Below are 7949 nucleotides of genomic sequence, written 5' to 3' on the forward strand. Positions count from 1 at the left end.
CTAGGCAATAAGAGCGACCCTCCATCTAAAAAAAAAATAGCTGAGCTGATTCATTCTGTTGATTTGGTTAATTATCATCTTACTGAGAAGCACTTCATACTACCACTTGAGCAATGTCTATAGGGGTCATATTTTTATTTTACTTGTAGATACTTATGTTTTGTCTTCCTAACCACATTGTGACCAACTTGAGGGCAGTGGCAATAATAATATATTTGAAAATATCTTTATAATTTATAAACTCTTTATTATAAGTTCCATTTCTTCACAGTACCACATAGCAAAATTATCCAAGCTATTTTCCTCCTGGTTTTTTTGTTTGTTTCTTTGTTTGTTTTTTTAATAGGAACCACTCAGACTGCATCCTTTCCCTCTTACTCTCCCAAAGGAAGAGAAAAACAATCATCCATGGCAAATGGCAGTTGCAGTGAAGCAACACCAGGACTCGGCTTCACGCTCAGGAGAGAACGCTGCGCCTCCTCCTTGTGGTTTCTGGTGTTCTACACGTTCAGAGAAACTTCTCTAGTAATGAACTATAGAAATGATCCCTGAAAGTATAGTCTTCCTTTTTTTTTTTCTTTTACAAAATGTGAAAACTGAAGAGAGGTAAATTTATGAATTTAATTTTACCAAAGCTTGTAAAATTAGTCAGTGGCAGGACCAGGTTCTTGTGGTCTCCATTCATCACACTTTCGGCTACATTGGGTTGCCTCCATGTGACCATGCTTCATATTCTCTTTTGTGCCCCAAAGCACCACATCTAGACAGTCAGTGAAAATTATGGAGGTTCATTATTGTGATTATAAACCAAATGGGTCAGAGTTCTTACTGTATGCATATTAACAATTGACAACTATACTTCTCAACAGTGCAAGTAGTTTTTGCCTGATATCGTTCTAGGTCAGTGTTCCTCAAAGTATAGCTAGTGAAATACCTGCATTAGAGTTACTTAGGATGCTTATCAAAACCACAGAGTCCCCAGCCTGGGCAACACAGAGAGAACTCATTGCTACAGATAATTTAAAAATTAGGTGTGGTGGCGCACCCTTGTGGTCTCAGCTATTCTGGAGGCTGAGGAGGGAGAATCACTTAAATTCAGGAGGTCAAGACTGCAGTGAGCCCTGATAGCACCACTGCACTCCAGCCTGGGCAACACAGTGAGACCTCATCTCAACAACAAAAAAAAAACCTGCAGATTACTGAGCTTTTCTCCAGTTCTGATGAATGTAGTTCCTGGGGATAGAGCCCAGAAACCCATTTTAATAGACTTCCCACATGAGAGTTAATTACACTAAAGTTTGACAACCACTGTTTTAAACAAACACAGTAAGACATATAGTGAAAATAAAAGACCAGGTACTTCTGGAAAGTCAGTGTCAACATATAAAAATAGTAGAAAACAGGATATATTTTCTCAATTCTAAGATACCCTCAGTTGTAAGATACACCATTCATTTAATAGCAGCTTTTGAAGAAAAGAGTGGTTTACTAGTTTTTCTAAAAAATGGGTATGTTTAGGTTTTGTTTTAAGAAAACAAAATTAGGCCAGGCGTGGTGTAATCCCAACACTTTAGGAGGCTGAGGGGGGAGGATCGTTTGAGGCCAGGAGTTTCAGACCAGCCTGGGAAACATAGCAAGATCCCATTCTCTTTAGCCAAGTGAGGTAGTACATGCCTATACTCCTAGCTACTCAGGAGGCTGAGGTGAGAGGATTGCTTCACCCAGGAGTTCAAGGCTGTAGTGAGCTACGATTGTGCCACTGCACTCCAACCTGGGCGAAAGAGTGAAACCTTATCTCAAAATAAATAAATAAATAAATAAATTTTAAAATAAGACTTCTTGAATGTGAGAAAAATAAAACAGAACCACTTGACTGAGAGAATGATATTAATATGAAAAAAAAACATGAGACAGACAAGAACCAAAAAAAATTTGACACCAGAATGATAAATATAGTCTTAGACATTACTTTGAAAATATATTTATCTATCTACACACACACACACACACACACACACACACACACACACACACACACACCCCTCAAGGGAAAGTGTATAGAAAAGCATGGCTAAAAGAGCATTGCATAGTTCTGGAAGAGTAATGAAAAATAACAGTGAATAGAGGGTGAATTTAGAAGCCTCTCACTGTCTCTTGCTAAGGTTTATTTATTTGTCATGCAAGTGAGAAGGGGTTGCTTCCCCTAATGCTAGAGTAGTAATTCTCAAACTTTATCAAAGATCAGAATCACCAAGAGGTCTTGTTAAAACACACAGCTCCTGATTCTGTAGGTCTGCAGTAGGGCTCAAGAATTTTCATTTTTAACAAATTCCTAGGTAATACTGACACTACCAACCCAAAAACTACACTTTGAGAACTAGAGTTGACAGATATCTGGCAAACTGGTGGGCTGGCAGGGCAGAAGTACTTCTGAGAAAAGTTCTAAGGAAAGAATGAGGCAGGCATAATACACGTGATTCAATGACAAAACTTTAACCATTGGCCATAAGACTAGGGAAGTAGGGATTCTAAGTTGAAGATGCCATATATTTCTTAAATTCATTTCTGGTGCAACCTACCTGGAATCACATTTCAGTCTCACTTTTAAAAAGGACTACATAAAGGACTACATAAGTAAAACTGAGAGAACTGTTTCATTAATACTGTCGCACATTAGGGCTATAATAAGAGGGAAGAGAAAGTTATTTCCCTCCATTCACCATCATGTATTTTTAACATTACCAGGACAGATGGGCATCTGGTAAAGCAGCATGGAGTAGAGGCAGCACCTGGTGGAATATCATAGGATTGGACTTGCTTCTAAACAGGTGTGGGACTCCCTATGGGGGCTCTCAGAAATAATTGAGTCGGGGATGTTCTTTGCAGGAGGCTGGAGTTTCTGCAAGCAATTGAAGGCCAGAGCCAGGGCAATTTGAGCTACATGGAAACCTCTGATTTTTAACTCAGAATTTTCTCACATATCTTGAATAGAAGGTTAAAAGAGGAGGAGTAAATGTATATATGCCCTGTACCTGTGCAATCTTCTGGTCTGAGCTAATTTTGATGCAGCTGACAATAAAGAACAATCAATTTATTTTCCATAGCATCATCAACATAATAAAGCCAAGATGTTTGAACTATAGCTCTTGTAGGTTTATGCAGAATAAGATAAGGAAGAGATCATAGGCTGGGGAATAATTAGAATGCTGCTACACTCTAGTGGCAAGGAGATAAGGACTCAGGAGTGGCCCCAAAGAGAATGAAGGAAAGGGGTACATAATATCAGCAAGACTTTATCGATGAGATAATCAACAGTAAACTCGCATAAAAATCAAAGATGGCGCCAAATTTTCTGTCATGGTAGCTAAAAATGTTATGATTCAACTAAGAAAAGCTGAATTTTAGGCTGGGCGTGGTGGCTTACACCTGTAATCCAAGCACTTTGGGAGGCTGAGGTGGGCAGGTCACCTGAAGTTGGGAATTTGAGACCAGCCTGACCAACATGGAGAAACCCCGTCTCTACTACAAATATAAAATTAGCCAGGCGTGGTGGTGCATGCCTGTAATCCCAGCTACTCAGGAGGCTGAGGCAGGAGAATTGCTTGAACTTGGGAGGCAGAGGTTGCGGTGAGCCGAGATCGTGCCATTGCACTGTGGCCTGGGCAGTAAGAGCAAAACTCTCTCTCAAAAAAAAAACAAAAGAAAAAGAAAAACTGAATTTTAAAAGAATAATCATTTTGATGTATTTTTTGGATTTCTTAAGCCTGAGGTAATAATCAGCCTGTTATTTTAATTAGACAAGCACTGTATAGCTTAAATCTTCACTGTTTCACACAAAAACATTTTTCTTCATCTGAACTTTTATAACATTTACTGTTTGTGCTAGTCATTTAGTGTTCATTATAAAGTAAGTTTTATTCTCAGTGATCATTTCATGTGAACATACTTCTTAATTCCCCAAAGAACTTTGTACTCCCAAAGAATAAGTCCAATGTTTTACACTCATATCCCCCATATCTCTCTCCCTAGCACAATCACTAACTATATGTTCACTAAGTATACTTTTCTGAAGTGTACGGTTCAGATATCTTTTGAAAAATATAAAGGATATATTAAAAGTTATAATCAATATTCTAAAAGATGAAAGGTCAGGATGCCATTAAACAAAAACTAGAATAATTTATTGGAAATTAAATATGTAAAGTAGAAGAAAAAGATGAGTGTAAAATCAGAGAAAAGATAAGAATTATAAAATAAAACCAGATAATTTCACAGAACTGAAGGACATAAGTTTCTACACTGAATGTGATCACACAAGTAGCTAGCCCAATAAACAGAGCAAGATCCACACAAAGATATATCAAATACTGAAATGTCAGAACATCAAGAATAAGGGAAGATCAATAAACCTCAGAGAGAAGGAAGAGGTTATATACAAAGGTTCTGGAGTCACAGTAATATCAGACTTCTCTATAATCACCTGGAAGCTAGAATACAATTGAATAATTACTTTAAAATGAAGAAAAAGTATTTCCAACCTTCAATTTTATACCCAGCCAAACTATAAAATGTAAAAACCTACAAGGTCTACAAAAATTTACTTCCCTTGCACTCTTCCTTAGGAAGCTAATTAAGACTACATTTGGGCTGGGCGCGGTGGCTAATGCCTGTAATCCCAGCACTTCGGGAGGCAAAGGTGAGTGGATCACAAGGTCAGGAGTCCAAGACCAGCCTGGCCAAGATGATGAAACTCCATCTCTACTAAAAATATAAACATTAGCTGGACAAGGTGGCGGGCGCTTATAATCCCAGGTACTTGGGAGGCTGAGGCAGAAAATTGTTTGGACCCAGGAGGCGGAGGTTGCAGTGAGCCGAGATCTCACCACTGCACTCTAGCCTGGGCGACAGAGCTAGATTCCATCTCAAAAAAAAAAAAAAAGGCCGGGTGTGGTGGCTCACGCCTGTAATCCCAGCACTTTGGGAGGCCAAGGCAGACAGATCACAAGGTCAAGAGATCGAGACCATCCTGGCCAACATGGTGAAACCCCGTCTCTACTAAAAATACAAAAATTATCTGGGCATGGTGGCACGTGCCTGTAGTCCCAGCTACTGGGGAGGCTGAGGTAGGAAAATCGCTTGAACCCGGGAGGCAGAGATTGTAGTTAGCCGAGATAGCACCACTGCACTCCAGCCTAGTGACAGAGCGAGACTCCAACCCCACAAAAAAAAAAAAAAACAAAGGAATATGTTTGGCTGGATGTCATAGCTCATACCTATATTCCCAGCACTTTGGGAGGCCAAGGCAGGAGGATCACTTGAGGCCAGGAGTTTGAGATAAGGCTGCACAACATAGAACCTATGTTTACAAATAATTTTTTTTTTAATGAGCCAGGTATGGTGGCATGTGCTTGTAATCCTAGCTACTTGGGAGGCTGAGGCAGGAGGACCACATGAGCCCAGGAGTTTGAGGCTGCAATGAGCCACGATCATGTCACTGCATTCCAGGCTGGGCGACAGAGGGAGACCCTATCTCTATTGTTTAAAAAAAAACAAAAAACCAAAAATATGCATCGTTCTAGAAAAAGGAGATCCAAGAAACAAAGGAATCAACACAGAAGAAGGAATTCCTCAAAAAGTGATCAAGAGAAATCCCAGGATGACATCTGTGTATCAGGCTTATAAAAGAAAAGTCTAGAGCAGAGCAAGAGAAGTGAGTGTTCCAGGGAGGATGTATCCAGTATTTAAATGGACCTAAGGAATAACTTGGTATGATTGATCATACTGCTAACTCTGTGGCTAAATTAGTGGGAAGTGAAGAATCAAGCAAATAAACAAACTAATGAGGCAACTGGGTTATTTTTGTTTTCTGTTTGTTCTTTTTTTTCTTTGAGGCAACTGTTAATTCCAAGACAGACAAAAAGTTTAACACAAAAATAAATCACAGTAAAATACCTGACTTAGTGGTGAATACTTACATAGCTCTAATGCTTTAATCTTTGACTATGTAATAAAAAATTGTTTAATAACTGGAATATTGGAAAAATAGGAGGAAGAATGATATGAAAGGAAAGAACTAAATCCCCATCTTCCATGGGAATAAATCAATAAACAATATATACAATTATTTTTTTCTGTCCAGTGAATGGAATACAGTGTTTTGGGTTTTTTTAGACGATCTTATTCTGTTACCCAGGCTGGAGTGGAGTGGTGCCGTCGTAGCTCACTACAGCCTCGAACTCCTGGGCTCAAGCAGTCCTCCCACCTTGGCCTCCCAAAGTGTTGGGACTACGGGCGTGAGCCACAGCACTCAGCCTACAACTGTTAAATGAAGAAACCAGAGTGTAAACATGTTTCTCAGAAACAAGGGTACAAAGAGCTAAAGAACAGCTATGAGGCTGGGTGTGGTGGTGAGCTCCTATAGTCTGTGCTACTCTGGAGGCTGAGTCAGTGGGATTGCTTGAGCCGAGTTAGAGGCTGTAGTGTGCCACAACAGCCACTGTGAATAGCCACAGCACTCCAGTCTGGGCAACATAATGAGACCCGTCTCAAAAAAAAAAAAAAAAAGGAACAGCTATGAGTTGAAAGAGACTGTGAGGCTGTTTATAAAGAACAGGACTCCAGGGTCTGGAAGGACAGAACTGCTTCGTTTTTATATAAACTATTTAACTTTTAAGACTATTATATCTGAAACTTTGAAAAATAATTTTTAAAATTTGGATAGCGGCCAGGTGCAGTGGCTCATGCCTATAATTACAGCATTTTGGGAGACCGAGGTGGGAGGATTGCTTGAACTCAGGAATTCAAGACCAGCCTGGGCAACATATGCTACAAAAATTTTAAAAACTAGCAGGTCATGGTGGTATACACCTGTAGTCACATCTACTCAGGATGCTGAGGCAGGAGGCTCACTTGAACCTGGGAGGTTGAGATTTCAGTGAGCCATGATTGTGCAACTGCGCTCCAGCCTGGTTGACAGAGTGAGACCCTGTCCTAAATAAATTAATTAATTTAATTAAATAAAATTTGGATAGTAACTATTTAACTTAAAAATAGCAATCTTACCTCAGAGTTTACCTAAAGATACAGATATGCAAAATAAGAATAAAATATCAGTTTGTCTTCTGGTATTCTCCCTAGATGCCACTCCCAACCTCCCTTAAAAAATAACTATGTACCTTTTCATGAACTTAAATAGCTACCTATATTTTCATAGCTGTTTATCTAGGCTTAATTGTTGACAACCCATGAAAAGAAATACTGGTTCTGTTGCAAAAAAATTATTAAATGATGCCATGTGAGCATTTGAAACGCATACCAATAAAAACTACCACAGCAAGTACAGGTTTATCCAAGTAAAGGTTTTGAAAAACGGTGAAGGGCCATTATTTGAGAAGTGTATGCCATGATTTTTGGCTCTCCTATGGCTCACAGGCCTATAAATGATTCATTTAATTTATTCATATAACACAGCTTTATAGATTTCCTTTTTACATTTGAGGTACCATGCTAAATTCTAAATTTCCTGAAATCTGTATTCTTTTTTTTTTTTTTTTTGAGACGGAGTTACACTCTTGCTGCCCAGGCTAAAGCACAATGGTGCAATCTCGGCTCACTGCAACCTCTGCCTTCCAGGTTCAAGCGATTCTCCTGCCTCAGCCTACCAAGTAGCTGGGATTACAGGCATGCGCCACCACACCCGGCTAATTTTGTATTTTTAGTAGGGACGGGGTTTCTCCATGTTGGTCAGGCTGGTCTTGAACTCCCAACTGCAGGTGATCTGCCCGCCTCAGCTTCCCAAAGTGCTGAGATGACAGACCGTGAGTCACTGCGCCCGGCCTTGAAATCTGTATTCTTATTTATATTTCATGGCCTAAAATACCGTAAAATGCTTAAACGAGCAGCATATATTTTAATCTATTCACACCTCCAGTTCTTTTTTAGGGAACAAA

The 7949-nt window shown here is 39.4% G+C and overlaps 1 non-coding gene across 1 annotated transcript; it reads right to left on the reverse strand.

Moving 5' to 3' along the window:
• Positions 1-348: 348 nt before the first annotated feature.
• LOC112129277 (small nucleolar RNA U3) lies at positions 349-564 on the reverse strand. The gene has a single exon (XR_002911684.1). It is a non-coding gene; the product is annotated as a small nucleolar RNA U3 (small nucleolar RNA).
• Between the last annotated feature and the right edge of the window lie 7385 nt (positions 565-7949).

The sequence above is a fragment of the Pongo abelii genome, chromosome 16, assembly GCF_028885655.2.
Source record: "Pongo abelii isolate AG06213 chromosome 16, NHGRI_mPonAbe1-v2.0_pri, whole genome shotgun sequence".
Classification (NCBI taxonomy): Eukaryota; Metazoa; Chordata; class Mammalia; order Primates; family Hominidae; genus Pongo; species Pongo abelii.